At 42.3% G+C, this 26262-nt stretch overlaps 1 pseudogene; it reads left to right on the forward strand.

The window, feature by feature from the left end:
• The first annotated feature begins 23857 nt into the window (after positions 1-23857).
• Positions 23858-25590, forward strand: LOC106660020 (annotated as a pseudogene).
• Positions 25591-26262: the final 672 nt, after the last annotated feature.

Raw genomic sequence — 26262 nt, forward strand, 5'->3', positions numbered from 1 at the left:
GAGAAGCGGAAACAAAGCGGTGCCTGAAATGAAGCTCGGAACAAGAAATAGCAAACGACTTTCTCTCTCTTTCTCTCTTCACCCCTGTCATCACACGCCCGCTTTCTTCGGACGCTCGCTCGCGCGCTTTTAATTTTCGCCAACGCACACACACACACACACCCTCACTTTTTTCGCGCGCATGACAATTTAGACATCATTAAATAGAAACACTATGTATGCGCGCATGTGTGTGTGCGCGCGTGTATATAACGAGTGACTCTGGGGCGAAAATGGCCCGAGCTTTTCCTCTATTTTTTCACGAATTCTAAGTCTGATTCTGTCGGACTTGAAAAATGCTCCGCTTGCGGGGGCATCATTAATTTTTTGAGCTTTTTCACGCACCCATACTACATACCGTATTATATACGAGATCGCGCGAGAGACAAAAAGTATATAATCGTTCTTACAGGGGGTGGAGGGAGGATTCACGGAAAAATAAATAGACTCGGCTGTGCGGTTGAAGTTGCGTTTGTTATTGTGAGTACGCGTACATGTATGGGTATAACGTTTATACGTGTCTGCGCGGGCGTACGTAGGCTGGCAGCTATATAGCGGGGAAAAAGAAATACCGCAAAAAAACCGTCGCTCACTCGCTCGCGTTATCTACTTACGTCTATTCCCCGCGTGTTCTTCGATGTGTTTCGAGCACCCACCGTGTCCTGTTTTATGTGTACCGCACTCTATGCGCGAGAGCTCGCAAGTACCGGAGAGAGAAAGAGAGGCGAGAAATGCCTCGGCCGAGGTGCTGAAAAAAAAAACAAAAACAAAGAAACAAAAATAAATCGTACGCACTTTTTGCGTTACTGCCGCCCACGCGAGTACGAGCACGTATAATAATTTTTAAATTCCATGCTCTTTCTCGAAATTATATTACGGCGTGCTTTGCTTTGGTCTATTTGGTCGGCAGCAACCCAACGACGCCGAGCTTTTTTGAATCTCGCTCTCTTGTACAGTATCGTAATCGCATTAATCTTTGCCCAAATGTATTTTTCGCGTTAAAGACTAGGAGAAGAGGCGCGCGACGTTGGTAGGAGGAGGAGTAGAAGCCGAGCTAGTAGCAGTAGCGAGGTAAAAGAGTGAAAAAAGCCAAAGAGGAATTATACGCTTTACAGGTTACACAAGCGTACGCAGTGTGCAGGAAGCGCCGGGAAAATAAATCATCGAAAAATCATCGGGGGCTCGTCCGAAAAAACATTCTTTTCACTCTGCTCACTCATATAACGGCCTCGGAATTCTGTACACAACGCGCAGAACGAAGCATTTTAGCGTGGATTTTTTTTCTCTGCCAGTGTAAATCGCCCGTTGTACGTTATAGGGCGCGAGGCACGCAGCAGCAGCAGCAGCAGCACAGATTACCTGCGCTGCACCCCCGCCAGATCAATCGGCGCGCCGAACACGCCAATTGTAAAAAATGACTCGGTAGCGATGTCCGAATGACGTTTCGATGTTTTTCGCGTTACTTTATACGCCGTATGCCGCTGCTGCTGCTGCCGTGCATGTGCTATGCGCCCCGCGTGTAGGCATAGAAAAGAGAAAAAACTGGCGCGTTTCAGGCAAGTCATCGATTTAATCGGATCTCCGTGCGCGATGTGTAGTATATATAGCTCCCTCTCTCGTCTCTTTTGTGCGTGCATCTCTATATACTTCCCCTCCCTCCTTCGCCCCCGCCGCCGGAACACAACATAGCGGCGTACAGCAGCAGCGTGCGCGCGGCATGAAATTCAGCGTATGTCGAACACGCGCTAATAAGGGCCGATCCGGTAAAGGGCGATCCCGAGAATTTTCCACATACATACACATCGAAGCAGTAGCGCAACTCTACCTACTATACATACACCCATGATGTATGTGTTTATGTGTGTGTACACTACGCGACTGCTAACCCCCGGCGCAATGTTTCAATACCTTCGAGCTCGAGGTCTAATTAGCTTTTCAATACACCTACTCTCTCGCTGATACGAGAGCTTCTACTGCTGCTACTGGCGCTGCTACTGCTCTCGAGAATGCAGTACATAGTCAGTCCGGCACATTAATTAATTTTCCAAACTGACCCTTTTCCTTTTTTCCTTGCCTCTGCGCAAACGTGTTTTGCCCGAAGAAGAAAGAACTCCGTACATAGCGAAAAAATGAACAGAAAAGGAGAGAGAGTAAAAAAATCATCGCTAAATATTCTTCTCGACGTACGTATACGGCTTGGATTTTTCCGCGAGTCTCCGTGTATGTGACTTTTGTTAATTTTTTCATCTCATTCTCTCTCTTGCACATATCAACGGCCGAGCGGAGCTACTACTGCTGCAACGGCAGCTCTCGCAAGAATGTCACTCTTCGTTCGTTACCTGTCTAAGAGTATAATGCGCCAACCGAGAGATCGCTTAATTTCTGTTCTTTTTGCCGTAGTTTCTACCTACCCTCACGCACACGTTTTTAGAAAAATCTCCCCCTGTACGTATGTACACCGACGAGCTTGCAGAAGCAGCGGCAGCAGCTAGCTCAGTGTAAAAATTATAATTATGAATTCTTTGTACATAATTACGCTCGTTCAAATTTTTTCCTCCGTCGAGTCTCGGGCTTGCTTCTCTTTTTTTCCCTTTCTCTCTCTCTCTCACTCTTTTTTTACTCTCCACTGGCACTCAAGAGCACGGCGAGCTCTAAATGGCACGCTCGCCTACGAGGCCCAAGAGCAGAAAAAAATTTCCGCAAGTGCCTAATCTGGCCCTCGCGTGAGCGTGCCCGCGTGCGAGCGCCATAATTTTCTTATCACGCGGCACACGTATTTACTATTATAGGTACTCGGCGAATAAAAAGCGAGAAGAAGAACGTGTTTGTTGTGCGAGGGTACGTCGTACGTATGCACCGCCTCAAAATTACTAGTTACTCAGCCGGTGAAAATCGATCCGATCGGATTAATTTCCAAGTGCTCGTCTCCGATTCCGAGGAGAGCTCGCCGTCGTCGAGGTTAAAAAGGAATGAGACTCGACGACAAACGATGTATAAAGCATCGAATTGCACTAAAGGTACAAAAGGTCGGGCTTTCGGAATCGCAACGTAACGTATATATATCAGACTGACAATGCATAATTAAGGACACACACACACGTACACACACTCACACAACAGCCGAGCATGAGCGATTCTCTTTAATCCGTATAACCCACGTCGGACTCGCGTTCTTCGTGTTTGCGTTTTCTCGACTCTATAATGTACTATACTGTCGCGCGCACTGCGCCGAGCAATAGACAGAAGAACTGCTTTAACCGCACATTTACACGTTATACCGTACGTGTGTATAATGTATATATATCTTTCCCTTCTTTTGCTCGGCGGTTCTCTACATCTGTAACGTCGACACAATTGGGGTTGGACGATCGAGTCTCTTCATCAATTTGTTCCCTTGCACAGACATTATACATAGGTATATTGAGAAAACGCAGCACGACTTTATGTTTGTCTATTCTACTGCATAAATGTGTACCTATAACGTCGCTGGAGTATTTTTTCGGTCATTCGCTCCTTGCACGCGAAATTACACGAGACCCGATCGGCTGGAATTGGAAAAATATTATCCTTGTCGAAGATACGCTGCAGTCGTTTTCTTTTATTAGCTGCCTTGCAAGGGACATAAACATTTCGTTGGCTGCTCGCGAGCCGATTCAACGTCGAGAATCGTATAGGTTAAATTTGAATTTTAATACGCCGTCTTAGACTGGAAAATGTAATCTTTCAGTTATTAAATCAGTTTTTATTATTAAGTCGGAGCAAACATCGACTTTCTACCGTGCGAACCTAATAAGCACGCCGTAACGAAGACTGATTTAAGAAGGTTAAATTTGAATTTATAACGGACGACTGTTACACTTATTCGATTACCTTAGTGTAGTAAAATCCATATTTGAGCTGTAAAATATCAAACATCACTAACAACTCGAAGCCAACATATCATAGTGCATTAAAATACTCGATTGGGATAACATCAAAATAGTTCGAATGTTTAAAAAAAACGAGTATCGAATGACTACTCGAGCGCCAGTTAGTTATAGGCTTCCGATGAGCCGAGTGGCACGCGCCCGCCGAAACAAAAGCTATATTCGGAGGTGATGCTCGTTGGGTTGCTGCGAACTTGCCTCTCTCTCTCTCTCTCGCGAGTCGCGCGACTCGTTGTATTTGAAAAAGACGGTTAGGCGGGAAGACGCTGTTCTCGAAATTGTACGTAGTTAAAGTTGGCATGGACGCGTGCACTTCAGTGATAATAACAGCGAGTTTTAAGTGATAGTATTAGTAAGTTGATTATGAGTATGAGATTATGAGTTGTGTTCAGTGTTCGGGTAGCGAAATGTGTTAGTAGTTTGTGATGGGTGTGAATGTGAGTGAATTTCATGGGGTTACTGTTGCTTTATAGGCCGGACTCCGTTTTTAATAGTGCTTTAGTGTTCAACTGAATTTTTGATAGTGCCTGTGTGTTTTCATCAGTTAATAAATAAATACAGTTATTAACCAATTACCATCATGGCGGCGTTGAGATGAAAAATAAAACGCATAATTCGACAGATGGCAACCGTATTTCGTCGTCAAAAAAGTATGTTATTCCAAGTATCGAATTACGTATTCTTTGTTTGAATAAAAGCCATTGAAGAAAAGTAGAAATATCAGTGCATCACGTACGCTCGGAATACTTAATTTAGTCCCAAGGTTACACCTATATTAACGGTTAGAAATCGAACTCGCGACACGCTTGAATATTTATAATTTCTCGGATAATAAATAAAACACGACCGATTATAATCTCTTATCTACAGTTTCAACGTTCGCTCGAGTTTATTTTTCCTCATTACTGTACGGCGACCGTACCGAGTGTGCGTATCGGAAATCTTCGGTGGTAGAATTATTGTTATTATCGATTTCAAACGAGTCGCGCGTGCGACCGTTGAAGACAACGTAAAAGAGCCCGATCTCGCAAAGTTACCTTAAATTTCAGCCGACTAATAGACTTTCACTCTCCGCTGAACGATATAATTTTATATTTGCACTCGGCGACGTGTAATCGTGCAAATTAGATTTCAGTATTAAAACACGGTTGAACGTTAATACGACACATTCATTCGAACATGAAATCGAAACTTTATTCGTTATTTGCCGCGTGGATACTACAGTGATGCACTCGCTGTAAGGACAAGATACCACAATGTTCTTGCATCGTTTACGATGTGTGTTTCCGGATTTTCTACTTTTGTCACTTGATTGATCGATTACGACGTTGCGGCATCGTCGCGTGTGTGCAGTAAGTACGTTCCAAGTCAAGCAGCGCAAGTATCACATCAAAGCTGTGCTCGCTAGTTATTTTACTTTTCCTTTCTTGACGCTGTCGCGCGCGGCTGGACGCATCGAAATGGAAACTGCTTCTCGTTATCTCTTTTCTATCAATTAAGCATCCCGACCTTTTGACATTTGAAATTTTGTAATCGTCAAGCGAAATCATCGAGCCTTCGATCATCGTCGAGGATAACGCGAGAGAAAAGGTGACGTCGTGCATGATTCGCGATTTCACGTTATTATACTTTAGGATCAGCTAAGATACCTTTAGGCTGCCATTTTCCTTGTTGCTACATATAATAAGCTTGCTGTGCTGCAAGTGTGTGTATGCAACACGACGCGGTCACGCGAGAGAAAAGAGAAAACTAGAATCCCAACGTAATTAGCGGCCGAGTAGCATATAGGCCTTTCGTTTTCTCTCTGTGTCTCGCTCTTTTGCTCTTTGGTCAACGGAAGCGGGAGGCTCGTGCTGGATCTATGAAAGCTTCCGCGTATACACAATATAGCTATATGTATATACACACGCCGCGCGTTCCTCAACAGGGCCCGGGGTTGGGATTTAGCCTGGGTCGGGAAACTAATGAAATATGGGAAAGCTTTTAGCTTTTAGCGTCTGATATCTCCGAGTGTGTGTGCGAATGTGTGTGTGTGTGTGTGTGTGTGTGTGTGGGTAAGGGTGTATATTTACACTCACGCATATATACAACATACGCATACTGCTGTGGACTTTGAAGCAGCGCATGTAGAGCACCTGTATAGACCTTAATTGATGCATCGCTGCTAGTGCGTCGCGCGCACGTGTGCAGCAGCACTGCACGCTCGTGGCTATGGGAAAGAGGGAACACCGTATACACACTCACGCGCGCTAATCATGATAAACAATAAATAGATTTATGGCTCTCGCAAAATACTTCAGCTCGTTTTCTCTCTCCTTCCCTCCTCTCTCTCTCTCTCTCTCTCTTTGTTGCACCCTCTCTCACTTGCTTTTTGTAGTCTATGCATATACGAAAAAAAATATGATAACGCAGCGAGTCTCGTGCCTGCAACCAGAAGCTAATTGACGAATTGATTTTTTTCTCGTCTACAAAGAAGGGAGTGGGTAGAAAGAGAGAAAAAAGAAAGAGCACGCGAGTGTATGGTTCTATGCTCACGCGCCCCATGCACATACGAACGCAAATTTCGAGAGGATTTCGATTCGGGCTTCTTCTTTTGACGAGAGAGAGCTCGAGCTAATTTGTTTCATTTTGCTGCGTATAACTTTGAAAAGCTTTCGAGGAGGATGAGGGTGGCTGGGCCAGGCGTATTATTTATTCCCCGCTGGATCTCAATGGCGAGCGCGAGCGATGAATTTTTCGCACTCTCTGACAAAAAATCACCATATCAGATCGATCCTGGGTGAGCAATGCTCGTGTTGTGAGTCGTGTATATATCACTGACGTAACGAGCAATCCTCTTATTTTTCAGTTCTCTCACTATCTGTATACATTCTGCAGTGTATAGATAGGTGTTGGCAAATGTGTCGAGAGTAAAGCTGCGGGGCTGCTTTCATGGTATTATCATTCAGAGCGTCCAACTTCTCGCTCGAGTTCAATCGAGCTTCGCGCGCGCATCGTTCGCGCATCGACGAAAAAAACTCGCGAGCTTTGGAAAAGAGAGAGGAGTTGGTGTGGTAAAAAACGCGAGAAGGAAAAAAAAGCTTAAATATTCTTCTTGAAAGTAAAAACTTGGAGTCTTTATACATCGAGTGAGGGAGTGATGGAGAGAGTGAGAGAGAGACAAAGTAAAAAGGTATATAAAAGTAGCAATATCTATATAGAAATGAGTATACTTTTCTGTGAGTAGTTGCATTTACACACTCTCTCCCTTCTTTACCTCCTCCACATCATTCTCATCCCTCTTCTCGGCTTGACACGTCGTCGAGTGCATTACCGTGTTCGAAACTTGATGTTTCACCTTAACCTCCTTCCTATACACACCGCTCTCCCCCAACCACCATTGATACGACCATACACAACGTATATAATATGTGCGCCGAGCCAAGCTTTTCTCTCCCTTACATTCACTTTCTCTCTCTCTCTCTTTTCGTGTATCGATGGATCTCTTTCTCTTTCTACGCCATATATACACTTGTAGGCGGTAATAATAGCTCGGCAATGAATTGAGCGCAAGATTCCGCCATTAGCTAGTTACAACTATAGAAACGAAAATTTCATGTTTTGCGAGTGGTGAATCAGATATTTATGTGTCTATATACTGCGACAGCTAGTGAAATGTTAAAAGTAATTATGAGCCCTCGAATCTAACGGACACCGGATACTTATATATACCCCTTTTGCCTGATCGAGTACCCAGTATGACGCCCATAACGTGTCTGTCCACCAGTAGTGGAAGTGTAATTATTTTCGAAATTTATTGGCCCACACGCAACCAGAAGCAAAGAGCATTTTTTCACAAATATTTTATTTAGAGGCTTCGAGCCTTTTTCGGTCCCAAAAAAGTAAACCGAAACGTAAAATTGTCTCGAACGATATATAAATGCCCGTCGGCTTATATACAATGCCACGGGGGTGGCTCAAAGTTGTTACTTATTAATACTGTAAGAGGCAAATATTCGCGATAAACGTACAGCGACATTGCGTGTGTGTATACGTCGATCTTGCAAAGCTATTACTTATCTTGAACATCGCAAGTGCTGGTTTTATTCTGCTATAAATGAGAATTTCATACTATGTATGTTGTGTTGCACACAAAACACATACACACCACCCATGCATGTATAAAATAAGGGAAACAAACACGTACATACACTGTGTATACGCTCGCAGGGGGAAAGAGATGCTCGCGTGTCGGTAATCGCTTGCTTAGACAAGTGTTCTCTCTCTCTTTTCTCCTCCCTCTATTTCTCTGTATGTGCGAGTACCCTGTATGTGCACTAGTAGTGCTCAATTATTTATCGACGCGTGTGTACACCGTATATATACGAAAGCAAATTTTTTTCCTGCCAATGCCGCGCGATAAGCAGCTCGAGACATATACACTTATATCGAGCGAGCCTCGCGAACGTTTAGACCGATGTCTGTGATAATACTCTTTTTTTCGCGAATTATGTGTATATTATAATAGCGGTGCGGCAGTAGCTCGTATTGCGCGTCCGAGTATGTAATTTTTTCTCTTTTTTCCAATTCACCCCCCAAAAAAATTCGTTTACAATACTCATGTATATTATGGTGATTTAATATTTGCTTGTCGTGAACTTGTTAGGTCGCCATACGCGTGCGCACTTGTGGTTTTTATTATATATAATACATATAATCCACGAAAATTCATCGTATATGTATCGCGCTACGCTCGCGGCTTCTCTTGACAATTTTTACGAGCAGACGTGGAAGGAGAAAAAGAAAAAAAGACGAGAAAGTAACCGCAGAAATACGACTTGCCGTCCCAAATAAACCTAGGTCAAATTATACGTGCACGTATAGTCCGTATGGGATGAAAAAAAGTCGAGCCTAGCCTGCGAGCGAGGCAAAAGAGACTGCGTTATTGGATTTATATATATATCGGCACGAGTCGACTCTCAAAACGGCGGCTTTTCTACGGCTCGCGCCAACCCTTATACACACTGCTGCTAGAAGTAGCCCCCATCCGTGCGTGTACAGGAGACTTTTTTAACGGCTTTCTGGGATTCTCTTACGCGGAATAGCCGAAGAATTTAATGAAAATACTTTTATCAGCGGTTAAGGACATGGGTTTATCTCCTCCGCCCTCTCCTAGACCAATGCTATGCGTATGCGTGTACTTATGTTGTTTTCATCGAGCAGTAGAGAGAAACGCCTGGAATAATAACTGCTTTTATTTTGCACCAAAAATTATATATAAGTTGCGCGCAAGTCGACCCTTTTTTTTGCACATCTGCGACTTTGCTCATTTGCTGTTCTTTTCCTCTTTATTTGAAATAGCGAGTGCGCATATTTGTATAAAAGATATGAGAGTTAAGCAAAGGCCAATTAAGACCCGACCGTACGTTCCCTATAAACAGGCACTTCGTGCTGATTCGTCTTCGCTTTCCTTGGCTACATATATATACCGGGCGCTCGCCGCCTTAATCAGCGGCACCCTAGTTCGGACCCGCAGTGTTAAATTGGATTGAGTTTCCCCTTCCCTCCCTTACTCCTTACCTAGCTCAATCGCAACGAGCAACTTTGTATTGCATAGGGGCACGGGCCAATATTGAGATAATCTCCCTCATTTTTTTTTCTCTCTGTCGATCGAATTATATGCGTGTCTGCGTCGGTATCGAGCGACAATTAGATGTTCGAAGCAGAAGACGATCATCCTCAAGGGTAGAATGTCGGCTCCGGTGAGAAACGGGAGAAAAAATGGCTCGTTAACGAAGGATTAGCGATGTACATGCCATTGTAGCAAGATACTACTGTACACTTTGCCTCTGCGTGTAGCAGCTTTTCGCGTTGTCCATCGTTTCGTGTCTGCGAGTGCGCGTAAATATTTATTTTCCAGGTAAATGCCATTAAAACGGTAAGTTATTTTTATTTTCCCTTGAGTTTGCCGTAAGCTTTTTTGTGTTATTTTACCAGGAAATATTATATTTTTCCAAATTTCAACAGCTTCGAAATTGACAAAATTCAAAGATCAAATTTGTGCTGTAATTGCTATCGGTTTTATAAGCAATCAATACTGTATTCATGAACCAATAGTCGACGCTAATTACCCCACCGTCAAAAAGCTCGATTCAAATCAAAAAGTCCCACTTCCATTGCAAGATGTGTATGTACGCACCTTTGTTGCAGATACCCTCTAACTTTTTTTACAAATCTTTTTCTGAAAAAGAGAGCCAATAAACACAATATAAAACGACCAAAAAAACAAACATCGTTGTATCGAAAAAGCGAAACATGTACAGCGAGGTTTTGCGAATGAATTCAAAAGTCGTGTGTGCGCTCGTTTATATAGTAGCTTACAGTTTTTCCATGAGTGTGAGCCCATACACACATACTGATCGATGATTGTTTCATCGGGAATCCCGCACACGTGCAGAAACCGTAACAGTGCACGAACGGTGTCGAACGTTGAGCGCGCGCGACTCGGTGGGTGGATGGGCGGCTCTGCGCAAGGTATATATTGCGAGCAAAAGAAGACAAAAAGGATCGGGAGGAACAAAAATGCCTCGACAGCAGAATTTGACGAAATTGAGAACGTGATATGTTGGTTTTTGTCGTGAGCTTTTTACATGTATCATATGTATATATATAAACTGCTCGAGGGTTAATTTACCACGGCTGCAGCAGCACCGCCACCGCTGCTTTATATCGGCCTAGGCTGCTGCCGCTACTATAGTATTCCAGGTGCCCTCGCCGTGTGTGGAAATTCTATCAAACCTATTCTTCCAATCAACGAACAGTTAGGCAACTAATAATTGGTGAGAATCGATCGACTATTTTGGCCTCATACAATTCGACTCTCTTTGCCGTCGTGCGACAGAGCGGCGGTTTTGGCTTCGACCGTATACCGCCGCCTCGGACGCGATCGCGTCGACATAATATCCCGACACAGAGAAGAAATTGATTGAAAGCGATATACACGTCTATCGGACGAGGCGTAAAAGGTTTGTTGCCGATCTTTTTCCGTTTGTATTCATTGCTGACACACAAACTGCCGGAATATTTTAACGATTTCAATTTCTAATCCGTTCATCGCAACAAATCGATACTATTTGCACTTCGTATTTGCACTTCGATTGAAGATAGACAATGGTGCATTATTAAAGCTCATATTCATCAGTACTGAAATCATCGGCACAGCAAAGGGTAGGATTGGAAAAATGAAGAGCAACAGCAAATGAGTGTAGTTCGGTTGATAGCTATATGTTGATGTATAACGCTACAGCTCGGCTCCCTAGATTGGGCGCACAAACCCTAATGAGACGGACTCGAATCCTCTACGGAGCACGAGAGACGATGGGTGAATATATATGTACAGAGAGAAGGCTATCCTCGATAACGAAGCTCTTTTGCATGACTGGCACCCATCACGTACAAATTATTGCAATCGGATCGGTTCGGCTCGGCTCGGAGCTCACCAAACGATCAAATACCTGTGTAATTTGCAGAAAATGAGACCAACTTTGATGGCTTCTTTATTCGTATATTTTTCGGAGTCCGTCACCATAAAATTATTTAAAAAATCGCTCGGTGTAACGGAGGTGCGAAGCGTGAGCAGTTTATAAGAATTCTGATTGGTTGTAAAATGATGCTGCGAGATGTATAATAATTTAGTTAAATTAAAATACCACAGATGGCGTATCCTCGTCACGAAACTAAAATCGCGGTAGCCCAGTGGGCCGAGACTCTGCTTTCTGCCCGGGAGGTCGGGGTTCGATTCCCGACCCCATCTCCTGTATAAACATTAAATACCTGCCAAGGATCAAGCCACGAAAAATTCAAGGCCTGATGAAGAAAAAGAAAAAAGAAGTCAATTGCGTTGTGGTTGACGAGCCAATAAATAATACAATAATGTAACAATATTATAATTAAAATAGTACTTTACGATACTAGTGGCATAATTAACCCTATGTCACCTATGTCCCCTATGTCACGAGTATCGTACAACATTTTATAGCACTGTGCTAAGTTAAAATTTATGCCCCCTTTTCCGATGCATAAGTCGCACTTTCTGGTAACGCGAAGTTAGGTTAGCGCACGAGCGTATGCGAGTGTGATGCAAAAGCAGCCGTCAAAAGACTCGTTTTTCATGACCGAATTTCGGGTTGTACGGAAAATTTTGTGCGTTTCTTATTTTTCATACTTAGTTGATTAAAGCAGTGATTTGTCACCTCCGTGTGTGTCACTTCTGTACCCGAAAATAGTCCATTTTAAGCATAGAATTGGACCTAGTTTTCGTAAAACGACATCTCAAGGCCCCAGATTCAATGACTTATATTTTATGGATAAAAAAAGGGTAAACTAGTTCGCGCCGTTCAAGGTAAAAAAAAATTTTTCACCATTTTTTTATTTTCTATACCCGAAAAAGCAGACTTCGGGAGAATCAACCATATACGCAAACATAGCGTAACTGGTTATCTCGTCTTAAAAATTAGCGCGTGAGTAAATAAAAAAAAAGTTAGCGAATAAACGTGCAAAAAAGTTTATAATACGCGAATCTTGGAAAAAGTCCTGAAGGCTCCTGCATCATAATCATTGTTCCCTCTCCATAACTTCTTTAGATATATGTATTTCTTTCTCGAACTTGCCTCTTAACATCCCTCCTATTTGCATCACGAATATATAGCGAGAGGTGATCTTGCAACGCACGTCCAATTAGTATACGTCAGTGTACTATACACGCTTGGCTCCTAGCTCTCCTCATTGTTGCTCCTGAGAGGATCGTGCAAAAATGCTCGACAACACGCACGTATATGTGTACGCATAATAATCAAGATGATATTCCGCGAGGGCTAGAACAACCACTACCGGATTCTTTGTTTTTTGCGCATCTCTCGTTGCGCCTGCGACGTACCCGCCTCTTAAGAATCACTCGAGCTTTCGTTAAATTGACTCGCGAAACCGAACTCGAAACCTCAAATCGATGTAAACGCAAGACACGTTAGGTTTGTCATCGTGTATGCGCGAAAGAGCTTCCATTAAATCAATTTGAGTCTGAAAAAGGCCGCATAAGCTAAAGAGACGTATATGATCATTGTGTTATCCCGGTTCGTTAAACCCGACGCTCGCAGTAATTATTCCTTGAGCCCGCTCCTCAGCGACTCCGCAGGTCGTCGCTGCAAAAGTGCGGTCTATTTTATCCTATATATATGCGATTGCGCGCCGGGTAACTACAATGCGCTGCGCGTTTCAAGTCCGTCAGAGAGACAGCAGCTATGAAGCTGCGCAAGCTGGCCCGTCCTCGCAAGAGCCTCATGTGCATGACAAACATCTCTTTTTCTCTTCGTTTGTCCGTGTGCAGCGGGCTGTCTTTGGTCTCGCAAATGCGCTGCACCTTGAACTAGGCCTCGTCTCTCGTACTACCCTATTTTTTCTGCATGTAGACAGTTCCTTACAAACTTGAGCAGTAATGAATTTTATGTCACATGTAAAATCTATTGTACAATGACAAAATAAAGTACTGAATTGAGTGAGTTTATTCATCTAAAAATCGTATAGAGAATATTTTCGTTTTAAATAGAACGGAGGAAAACGGACCCTAGACAAATATTCCTATAATGAGCTGTGCCGGTCAGTGGCAAGTGACGCAGGAGGATATAAGTATACTCCCGCGCGAGCATAATATAAGGTAAAACGCAGATATACAGTCAAAACATGTTTAGTGCAGCTTTCGGCGTAGTAGTTACCTACTCGCATCGAGTTCAACAGGGACGTTAGGTATATAGGAGAAAGCCTGGGAAACAGGAACGGGGGAGGGTAAAGTCTAGAAACGAAGAACAAAAGAAAAACGAAGGAATTTCCGTGCTCACTTATATATGCTTTAGCTGCGTGCACGATATACACGACGCAAGAATATTGTTTCGCATATACAAAGCTGGCGCTACGCGAATTTTTCGACGGGATAACGATGTCCAGCTCTGTATACGCAAACGCATACGTACGTGTGCGCCCCTGTGTGTATTTTTCCAAACGGAGCTACCGACCTACGCAGATATATTTCTCGTTCTCGTACGTACATATAGAAAAGTGTTGTAATTCTGCCGGATGACTGGCCTCCTGAAGGGAGAGCGGAGAAGAGATAGAGGGATGGAGAGACGAGGCTAGCTAGTGACGGACTAAGAAAATACCCCGGGTCCCGGGAATATCAAGGAGTATTTTCGTTAAATGCACTCCATGTCCGGCTTTTTCTCTCTTACGACTCTCTTTTCAGACGACTTATATATGTGTATAAGCAGCTGGGGCACTACGTAGCTAGAAGCAGACATGTTTTAATGGTGGATTTTTACCTCCAAGGGCCGTTTCGCTTGTTTGCTCGAATTATTTTCCGGGATATGAGTCCTATATGCACGACGAGCCTGACGCTGCGTAGTTTCGTCGTACAGTCCGTCTACGAGAGAAGCGGTAGCAGCGCGTCTTTTTATGCAAATATGTATTCTTCGACGATGGAAAATTGGCAGTGACCTTTTTTTACCTCCTCCTTACTTAAAAAAAAAGAAGAAAAAAAGAGAGAGGAAGAAAGGGTACGAGCCTGCCTGCCTATACCGAACATGTACAGTTAAATGTTGTGTTTTACCATCAATGTTTTGGATGAATGATAAATTATTAGAGATATCTGCTCGCTGGAGTCGTTTGATTGATGGATGATGTACGTGTAAATGACGCTCGCGTGATACTTATAACGACACGTACAGCTTTCACTGACTCGCGATTTTTTTTTCGGACACGAGGAAATGAAAATGATGCAGGTTTCAATGTCTCGAGTTCAAACAAGCAAAAAAAAAAAACAATTTTCTATAATCATTATTTATATAAATTATCGCCAGCGGGGAACTCAGAATCTGGATGTGAAATTATAAAAATTCATTATGACTAGGGTTCGGTGAAAATCGGTAATAGTGTTAATTGAAGTACAGAGCCAGGCTCGGAAATGAAAGTGATTGCTTTATGAAAATGAAATAAAACTCGTTGTATTTCATCGTGAAATGATCAATGATATTGTTTCATTGCACTCGACTTTTTTAAAGTCAGTTGCGTTTATCTGTTATAGAAGTAAAAAACCAAATTACTAAAGTACAATTATAATTATCGAAACAGCTGCAAGCTCATTTTTACGAAAAATTCCGTTGCTGAGGAAAGTTATAAGGAGGGCTAAAGGCTGTTATAGCGCAGTAGCAGCAACAGAGGCGATCAAACAATAGTTAAACGTCGCCTCTGACACCTTCCCCCGAGATAGAGCTAGAGCAGCGAGAGACAGAGATCGACGAAGAAGCTAAGGGGTTGTTAGCTGACCGTGTAACAGGCCTCAGCGGGGCCAGAGAAGCGTACACGCAGCACCATCCTCGCTGCCATTCGAATCCCACGTGTCTCTCTCTCTCTCTCTCTCACTCACTTGGCCCACGCAAATATTTTACTAGTATTAGCCCGTTCTAGCCTCGTGGCTCTCTATATATTCCTCATAGGCGTGTACGCACACCGCGCGGAGCTTTATTACGACGACGATTCAGACGTATGACCATGTCTTTTAGACCGTAAGGTAGGTAAGAGCTGCGACTCGACTTTATGTATTATATGCCTCGCTTCCCTTACGCAGAGACGTATAACCTGCAAATATTGAACATCTTTTTGCCGCGTGCGCGGCGATATAAATATTCTTCATTTCCGCTTGTGCGCGTATAATATGTGTATGTGTGTTTAGAAATTCAGGAGCATGTGTACGCGACCATGCGGGCACACGCCGTCGTGTATCTCGCGAGCGCGCATTACCGAAAAAGAGCTGGTGGATATATATTCAGTCGGTCTCTGTGTGCCGAGCCGCGTCGCGTTGCGTTGGCGTACGTATAACGCCGCATCATTAAACCAAAAAGAGACTTTACAAGGCAGTAGCACGCGTTTATGCGCGTTTATTAGTAAAATCCGCTAAGGTTCCGCGTTGTATGTGTCAGTCCTCTACATATGTTTTGTGTATGTACGCGAGCATGGAAACAAGGACATCTCTTTGACTCCCTCCGTAGAGCTCGGTGGTGTCGGTCTCTCTCTCTCTCTCGCACATGTATACACGCACAAACACATGTACGCACCCACGAAGAGCACACATGTGTACGTACAGATATGGTATGCGCCCGCACACATACACTTGTGTGCAGTGTGTGTACTCCCCCTCATTAAGACGCTCGTTAGAGAGTCGGACACTCGAGGCTTTTCGCACGCGCAGCAGCAGCAGCTCGCTCGTCAGACTTTTAACAAGTATCTTTCCCCCTTTTTCACGCGTCTGCAGAGCGTGATATTGAAAATTACTAGTGCATATATGGTACATGTATATATATTCTCGTTCTTCATTTGCGACAACGTCCAAAGTAAAGAGGAGGAGAAGGAGGACGAATACGACGACGAAACGTTTAAATGCGTTTGTATTATATGCATAATGGATGTGCTGGCAAGAGCTCCGATATGTCGCGCGCTAAATGCAGCGTCTTTCGACTACACGACAACGGCGACGACGACGATTCTTCAGGATGCGATTTCGAACTTTTCACGCTGCAGCCTTAATGAAAATCGCGTGCGGCAAAAAACTATCGATATATTCCTGCTTACGCGCGCGGACTTACAGCTTTTTTTTTTACTACATTCATACTTTTCGTCGTGTGTAACACGTGCAGCGCAGTTAAAACGACACTGCCGCTGCGCACGAGAGATCGTTATACATGTATGGGCTATATGTGCCATGGAGAGTCTCTTCTCGTGTCCTACGGCGGGCTCGTCACTGTACCTACACTATATACCTTTATATATTTGTACACAGTTTGTACAGCTCGATGCCGTGGATGTAGCTTTATTGAACTAATTTTATATACGCTCGCGCCATGGTATATATCTTGAAGCTCGCGAGCGAGCGGGCTTCGATACTCCACACCGCTAGCTGCTACTGCTGCTACCTACTGCCATCTACTATTACTGTATCCCAAGCTCCATACCCGTCCAACTTGCCTCATTACGTCTACGCAAATATAACCAGTTAGTGCTCGCGTACCCCCTCGTTTTCCCTGAATATAAACTACATGTGTGTGCGTGTATATGTGTGTGTGTGTGTGTGTGAGGGTGGATGGCTGGTAGTGGTGGTGGTGGTGGTGCTATCGCTGGTAGTGCTTCGTCACCCCTGCGGGAAGGAGATAACGAACCGGCTCTCTCTCTCGCTTTCGTGCGAGCGCGAGGGTATACTCACCATCAGCAGCAAGCAAGCAAGACCGGAAAAGGACGAGGAGCCATTCGGTATATACGCGCGCGCGTTGGCCGCATATCCTTTTCCCAAACTATTATACAGAGAACTGAAAAGTGATATATATCTTGGCGAGCCACCGATCGTGTGTGAAAGATTTCGAATTTTTTTTATTCGCAGCAAACGTACGAGTTATTCCTGGATAATTACGTCAAGTTTGAATAAAAAATCGAGAGGAATTTGCGAAGCTTGTAACAAGAAGAAAAAGAGGATCGTTATCTAAACCCGAAGACGAATTATCTACCGATTGGAGTAATTAGTTGGAAGTTCTGATTCGCACCAAGACCGAATACTTGAAATATTCAAAGCAATCGATAATTATATTTTTTTACGAAATCTAATGAAAAATCAACTCTCTAAATATATCAAAAAAATCGTAACGAGAGAGAAAAGCTGTGCTCGTTCGGACAGAGGAGCATTGAATCTCGTCAATAAAGCAGTAGCAACAAACACAGAGACCTTGCATAAAAGCTTCCCTCTCATTAATCAAAGACTCGCTCTCTTTCTCTCTCTCTCTCTCTCTCTCTCTCTCTCTCTCTCTCTCTCTCGTGAGTCGAAGGAGATGTGTATAGAAGTAGGATGAGACATGAAACAAAGCGCGCGCGCGCGCACGGCTCACCCTTTCCTCGTTATCAACGCTGTACTGCGCGCCGAGCTTCCTCCCTCTCATCCTCGTTCATTCTCTCTCTTTTCGATTCCCCAATTAACGAAACTGCCATTCTTATTTAAATTTTTCGGCGAGGTGGCTCTATAGCAATGCATATTGGGTATACGGTACAACAGCAGGAGCAGCAGCAATGTTCGGAGAATTGAGAATACGTGTGTGCGCATGCTAGTGGGTGTGTGTGTGTGAGTAGGTATGTGTGTGCGGTGCTCCACTCTCAAACGAGCGCATCGCAAATTTGATTCGACGGACGCCGGCGCATATACGCCGGGTATAGTATACGGCGGATCACCTGTTCATTCCGTATGCAGATTACGTCTCGTTACGAGTGAGATATAAAGCAATCAAAGCTTTCTGTGGTAGCGCCAGCTGCTGCTGCTACTGCGTTTGGCATTCGATCCTCTGCGTCTGTGTGCTTATATATATAGAATATATATATATATATATATATATATGTGTGTGTGTGTGTGAATAGAGAAATCCAAGAGGTGCATGCTCGTGTAATACTGATGTTTGATTGCGATGATCGGACTGACGCGCGCGGCTTCTATATGTATTTAATACTGGCTTGTGCGCGCAAGGGATTAATTTACGGCCGCCGTCGCCTTTTTTATAAAGGAATTTTCACACACAAGTGCCGATGAAAATCAACGAGACACTTGGTTGATTTACATTCCCGGATCTCTGCTGACTGAAATACATATGTGTTTTTATGCAGGCGCGTAACTCATGTGTACTTCCCAAAACGATGAAGTATAATGAAGTAAAAAACGATCGGGCGTGGATACACTTATGCGCTTGATCGAAGTAAAGGTGAAACCTACTAGTTGACGCGCAGATTTAAATAGATTGCTCCAAAACGAAAGTCCACGTGTATGAAGTAATTTAACGTTTATATTTTAAATCAAGATATTGGTGAAATTTTTACCATGCTCTCGCGAAAATTCATTAAGTGAAGCTTTTCCTATTCACAAACGAATCTAGACTCGATTTTTAACACATAATAATAATTTTCGCTGAAAGTAAGAGCTTTTATTTTATTAAAATTTTTTAGAGCCATTTTTATAAATATAATATCTAATTGCTTATAAACTTGTTCAAAATAAACATGTACCAGTTCAATAAACTTGGGGTACGCCGCCTGCGATCGATTCGCGACAAGTTTTCGAATTAAGATTTTCACATTAGCGCTTCGACTTTAAATACCTATTCACGACGTCTGTGCGGCAGCTAAACAAGCTAACTTTTCATTTCTTGCTACATGACATTCGAATAGCGGTTAATCGACTATCATTAACTCGATAAACCACAGACACATTTTTTGCATTTCAATAATTGATAAAAATAAGACGCCCGATTTCGGAATGAGGCATGAAAAGTCAACTCTGCATAAATTACGTTTTTTTTCCTTCGGATAAGTCGGCCTTTATATGTACGCGCGGCCACATACTGTTCTCCATTTTAATGTCGGGGTGATAAAACATGCGCGCGTGAGCGCGAGCGAGAGTAAAAAAAAACCCATTGAACAAATTGAAAATATCAACAGAGGCGCGTGAGAGTGGGACAAATATTAAATTAAGTAAGAATCAAAAGCAGAAAACGTGAAAATGGTCCAGTTGCGCGAACTTTTTCTCTTATTTTCCCTCGATTTTGTTCTTATTACCAGAAGAGTACAGGAGAAGAAAGAAAGAGAGAAAGAAATACCCAGAACACACGAGGCAGTAAAAAAAAGGAAAAAAGAAAAAAACGAAACGAACGTGTGCATTAGTGTATCTGCAGCGTTGGGAATGGCAATGAAGCCAAGACGCGTGCGGTAGAGAAAGAGAGAAAAGAATTACACGTGCACGTTCAATACCGTTTAACAACTTGTACTTCACCTATAGCCTATGCTCATGCATGTAATCAATAGAAAGTATTTACAGTGCTGGCATGTACGCGATAAAAGTCATGTTGAAGAAGAAAAGAAGAAGAGAGAACGATACACACTCACAACCAGGAGAAAAGTTGATTAACGGGTGAGTGTCGCTGAACATGAGATGATATAGACGAAAAATACAACACTACACTGCAATGTAATACTTTATTAACGTCGAAGACAGAAATACAGGGAGGATCACAATTATGTGCTGCAGAAAAAGAGAAAAGAAAGCAGAAAATTAGCACTTGTACTCTACGTAGCAAAGGTTATCGCGAACGAGAATCGAGTTTATGGCGCTTAATAAAAGACATGCCAACGGGCAGTGATGCATCTTAAATATGGCTCGTCGTTAATTTCCACTCACAACAAGTGAATGATTGAAGACTTATTTATGCCGCGCGAAAAATGGTTTTCAGCAATTATGTTTTGCATAATTGTGTGTTTATCATTGAAATGCATCCCGTCAATTGGCAAGCGCATTTTATGTAAATAATATCCGACGAGGAAATGGGCACTCGCTGCTGAATTATGATTCCTCTCGTTTCTTTCTCGTGGCGCACGCACTATTCACAAAGACAAAACAACGAACCTGTTATTAATCATCTTAACGGTTTAGGCCATTTGCATTGCAACTTGTAGCCACTCTCTCTCTCTCTCTCTCTCTCTCTCTCTCTCTCTCTCTCTCTCTCTCTGACAAAATAAAGGAGTCACGCTGCTCTCTTTGAAGTTGAGAAAATCGGATTTTGGCATTACATTCTCTGGCTATCTCTCTCTCTTTCTCCCTGTGGCCCTACTGCTAATGACAGTCGGGTTGAGTTGTGCCTTTTTCTCTCTCTCACTCGTTGTTTTTCTTTTCTCGCCCGCACAAGCTCGAGTTTTGCGGAGAGAGATAGAGAGAGAAAAAAAATCATAAGAGAATTGTGAGCGAACTCGTGCCTACTGGTGGGAAAATTTACGTGGCAAGAATATTTAAAAGTGAAATCGCTATTATCATCTTGAATCGTTTCTATAACGACAACGCGAAAATAAAGGAATACATAATTTGTGTATAAACAATGCCATAATGAGAGTGTTCTTCAGACACCATTTTTCCGAGAAAAAAATATCTACAGAACTGCCTACTGCTGCCTCTTCCTTTATTTTACAGCTTTACACTGTATAGATATGCTGTATGCATAACGTCGGTCGCAGGTCATCAAGGCAGAGGCGGTCGGGTGCGCACTGCTCGGGTAATTTCATCAAACGTGCCGGGGTGCACGCGCGCGCGCAAGCTTTTGTTTCAAGTACCGTTAACGAGTGTTTATTTTAAAATCCCGCGGGCTAATTGACCGCAAGCTCCTTTACCACCACAGAGTCGGAGGGACGAGCTTGCGCGCGTATGTATGCATACGTACATGTACTCCATTCTTCCGAATGGAGATTACGAAATACGTCGGTGTGTGCGTGTGTATGCGCGCGACTACGTGTACTTCGTATATATAGGTGTGGAAAAATAAATAAGCCCAGGCCCTGCAGGCTCCTGCACTGCAGCTTTAGAAGCCACACATACACAGACAAACGAGCGCGCGCGCGTCCTGTCTCTTATTTAATAACGTCCATCTAGTAGCCAGGTACGTGTGAAATCGTACGTCCGAGTGCGCAGGCAAATCGTCCTCTTCTCGCACGCTGCGCGCAAACATAATCCTATTATGTTTTTCACCGCTGCTACGTTTCTTCTTATGTTCTGCCTCATTGGAGCCGTGCTGTACCGTGCCGCAATTCCTGTATCGCTAAATTTCACTGCGCTGTAAGAGACAAAGCAAAAAAATTCTTATCCGTTTTTTGCTCATTAATATTTTCAATACGAACTTATGGTTGGCTACAGCACTGTGGCTAGATCTTGATACGTACTCGTATCAAGAGAGTTATCTTTTAATTTGATACTTAATTTACGTCACTACAAGGTCAACTTGTTCCTATATAAAGTCTTTGATTATAAACGAGTTTTCTAGAGTTCTGGTCGCGAGCACTGCTATCGAGCCCCGGCATGTAGCAGCAGTGTACATAACGACACTTTAGCGCGCGAAGATGCAGTTTTCAAGTACCTAGCATTGGCTCGAGTGCAAGACCCGCATGCGTTTGTCGTTTTTTGGAAAGCGAACGACCTAATCGGAACGTGTGTTCCGGTATACAACGTATAGTTATTTGTATATATTCACGTAGCTGCGCTACCGTTGCTTACACTTATTTACTGGGTATCCTCCGACAGTTGAGAAAATATATATGATAAAAAAGGAACCATTTTTCTCATTCTATTAATGACAACTTTCACTAAAAATTTTCTTAATTTCACGAAATGCATTCTTGAGCGCGCGCATGAGAAAGCCAGCCATCATATAATACGATCTTTGCATAGGTTGACACAGCTGCAGCGGCGTCGACGATCACTTGCACCCATAAAAACTATTACTTTTGTGCGAAAGTGTCGTACGGTGAATTGACGCGGTTAGAACTCTGTGCAAAATTTAAATGCTCAATAACGGTCATCTTTCGTGCATTTATTTATTCAAAAGCATAAGTCTCGTAAATTCGTTTGTTTACGAGGTAACTAAAAGCAAAATGATCGCAGAGAGGAAAGAAAGGCATCCCCCCGTCCTTGTCGATTATCCAGTCGATTTCATGAGCTCGGAAATTATTTCGGCCGTTTTACTGGAGCAACCTACGCGAATTTTCCTTTACCGCTATGAGCAATGTATAAATTAATATAAAGAGCAAGAGCAGAGGCGCGCTCGGAGTACACTTAGCAGCGTCGGGTTAAGTTGCGAACGTGAAAGTTCTTCTTGTTCGTCGCCATCTCCTTGGCATCTCAAAGTCAATCGGCGAAGTTCAGTGTGGCATTGGAACAGGTTTTACTGAGCCGTCCTGTCAGCTGCGTCCTGCATCAGCGGCATGCAAGCGTGCGTCTCGCTGCACGAAACCTAATTAATGTGACATTGCACTTGAACTCTAATTCCGCTTAGAAATGTATCATGTATATTTGTTTTTTACCAATTTTTCGACTATTTGCCTCGAGAGAGAAATTCCTTTTCTCGCCTGCGATATGTGCAACCAAGATGCATAGCTATAAAGTGTTACACCTCAGATTTGCTGCTGATTCCGCGTGTAATAACAACATTTATCAATAGCTTTCACTCGAGTGTCGCGATCGCATACAATATTGGCACGCGCTACAAATCGTTTTTCATAGACGTTAATTACTATCTAATGATACGAACGATTGATATATTTTCGTGTACCAAAAATCTTTTTAGTTATATTATTTATTAAACGCATAGAAAAGTAAAATGAATGGAAAAAATTCGATAACTATGCAAGCTTATTGGCTCGCTCGGAAATGATTGGAAACTAAGTAAAAACATAAGTGATGGATTATTACCAAATTATAAGGCCGTATTGAATAACGGCTTTCACTGCCCTCTACTAATTATTTTTCTAAACGAAATCCTTTTGCATATACTTAAACGTCTATGGTTAAGATTCGGTAGTTTAGTGTGCGTGCATATTTCATAAAGAGTCATCCGTGTCGTTTCAAGCAGGGCTACTTTCGGAAGCGAAATTTCCCTTTACGCGTGATCATTTTTTCAAAATTAGCGAAACACAAGGCATTTTGCGGCCTCTTTAGACAATGAAAACTCATACGTTTCCGTCGAAATATATGTCGAGAAAAACTCCCAACTGTGTCCGATGAATCGTCACGAACGCAGTACACGTGAAACGCGAGACCCATACGAAATATGTTTGTACACGCAGTGAGTACACACGCAGTGTAGTGCACGTATGGTATGTGTATATACTAACGTACACCGCCAGGCGCACGAGAATTAGATAGTAAAGCTGAGGTTGAACGATGGGAAGGAGGGGAGCATTGCTTATAAAGCGATCTTGTTTTCGCCGAGAATCTTAGTGCGTTATGCATTTTACGTGGAGTGTGGTACATCGTACGAGACCCGATTGATGATTAGGATACCGACACAGAAAAGTTTGTATGCATGATCGGATTAACTCGGTGTCAAGTGTAAGATAGCAACCAGAGCATCATGAAATTTCGATTTTTACACGTAGCGAGCGTAAAGCGACAAATCTAGTTCCAACATCTCTGTTCTGTGTGAAATTATTTGTACGAGCTACAAGTGTCTGAGAAGTGAAAAAATTGTTAAATCGATTAATCCAGTTCTGAAAATCAAGTGATCAGAAAACATGCATTCGGCCATTTCCCAGATCACCTGTGTCATTGTACTACTATGTATTAGTCAGACAGCACAGTGTATTTTCTTTCACACGTAAGTAACGTTTTATTGGCATTTTAAATTAAAAAAGCGCGTTCAGATACTCGAAAAAAGAGCTTCTCAATGATTAACTTGTTTAAAGGAACTTTTTTAGCTCGCGCGACAAAATTTTTGAACTCTCGTAATGAAATTGAGTTGGAGCAATTAAAAAGTGTACGTTCTCTGTAGTTCAAAGTTACTAATTACTAACATTTATTAACTTTTGTTTTATTTTATAAATTCATAAGTTTTTATTGATAGCGAAAAAAAATTGTTAAAGTCAAACAATGTTTGGGGAAATTTTCTAGGCCAGGAAAACTTGTGTGGAATATTATTGAATCGATAGGAGGTAAACACAAGGAAATAAAACCCGTAAACCATTATCATGTGCATTACTATCCAGTACCGATAAGGCCTCCACGGCCTCCGCTACCGCACAAAATCAAAATCGACGTGTCCGCATTGCATCATAAGTAACGAAACATTAATTATTTTTAGTAAAATCATAAAATCTCGGTCGTATCTCACATTATTTTCAATTTTACCGATATGAAGTCTACACCACCATGATTTTCCATCTGAAAGTTGGTCCAGTATTGAGAATAGTTTTCCCAGCTACTCATCGCCATTGCCATTAGGTCACTCGTCATGGGATTCAACACTTTCTGACCCCTTACACGACGACTCAACGAATTTTCAACAAAAATCCTTGTCTTGGGACAATAATGATATTCTGGGTGAGTATCTATGGCTGCACTAGTGTTTTCTTGCGAACGTAATTTGCGCTACTTCAAATGACCGCGTTAGGTTGGAGTTATTATTTTCATTTAATTGAAAATTAAATGTTAGACATATAAATTCCTTCGTTATTTTTTTATATTTGATATGTATGATGAAAAATCTATTATATATTCATTGTTACTTTATTTTTGAAAATATTTCAATAAAAAACTTGAGATCAAAGTTACTAACTCTTTTTTCTTATTAATTATAACTCATAACGAGCTTACAAGGATCTGTCTTTTTTAAGTATTTCGATAAAATGAAAGTATCCCAGATGTTTAATGTACACCTAAGGTCATTTGGATTTCCGCCACTTAAGATTCGCTTGCACCTCACTGAAGATTATAATATCTCACGCACAAATTTTTTTTATTAGAAAAGGATCATGAATACAAAGAAAGTAACCCCAAAGGCATTTTACTTCAGGTTCCCTTAAAGCAACAAATCGTTTTTTATCAGCGGCCGGCCAAAGAAAAGTCAAGTTTACTGTCAACATTGCTGAAGAAAATCAGGCGCATTAATGACGCTCTGTTTCATCCTGAAGATGACGAACACGTCGAAGAACATGATCCACATCCACATGTATATCGAATTCTCTGAGTTACTCGGCTTTTAAAAAATAAGTAATATATGAGTCATTTGCCACTTTTGGAATTTTCTGATAACAAAAAGAACATGAATTATATGAGTTGTTAAAGTTGTGTATGTTAGTAATATTATTGTTTTTTTGAATGTTTTGTACGTAGTTGTTAGTTTTTAAAAAATACTATTGTGATCGAAGTCTATGTAATGAATGATTTAAAATCGCGAAATTATGTCTAAAAAATAAATAGTGTATAAATATTTTGTATTTAGCGTAAGTAAAATAACATGTCGTGCATGATCAACAAAAAAAAACAAACTCATCTTTATTCTGCTAGAATGATTTTAAATGCGAGCTTTTAGGTCATTTGAAAGTAGATTTCACGAGTCAACGAAAAAAAAAGTAATTAGTCAGAAGTAAATATTTGAATGCTGCGAACATAAAAATAAGCGAGCAAAATCGTAAAATTTGTTGTGGAGTAGTGCTTTGAATACGAATATGCATAGCTGTTTGTCTCTCTCTCCCTCTCACGACACGAGAAGAAGATACATCCTTTGACACACACACACACACACACACACGCGCGCGCGCGCGCGCGCGACATATTCATATACAATTGAAAGTATTACATGGCATGGCCGAACTAAACGCCGCATGATTCCGAATGATTGCCTTGTCTCGACGCGAAACATCTCCTGCGAAGTGATTTTTG

The sequence above is a fragment of the Trichogramma pretiosum genome, unplaced genomic scaffold (assembly GCF_000599845.2).
Source record: "Trichogramma pretiosum strain Unisexual culture from Peru unplaced genomic scaffold, Tpre_2.0 scaffold18, whole genome shotgun sequence".
Lineage (NCBI taxonomy): Eukaryota > Metazoa > Arthropoda > Insecta > Hymenoptera > Trichogrammatidae > Trichogramma > Trichogramma pretiosum.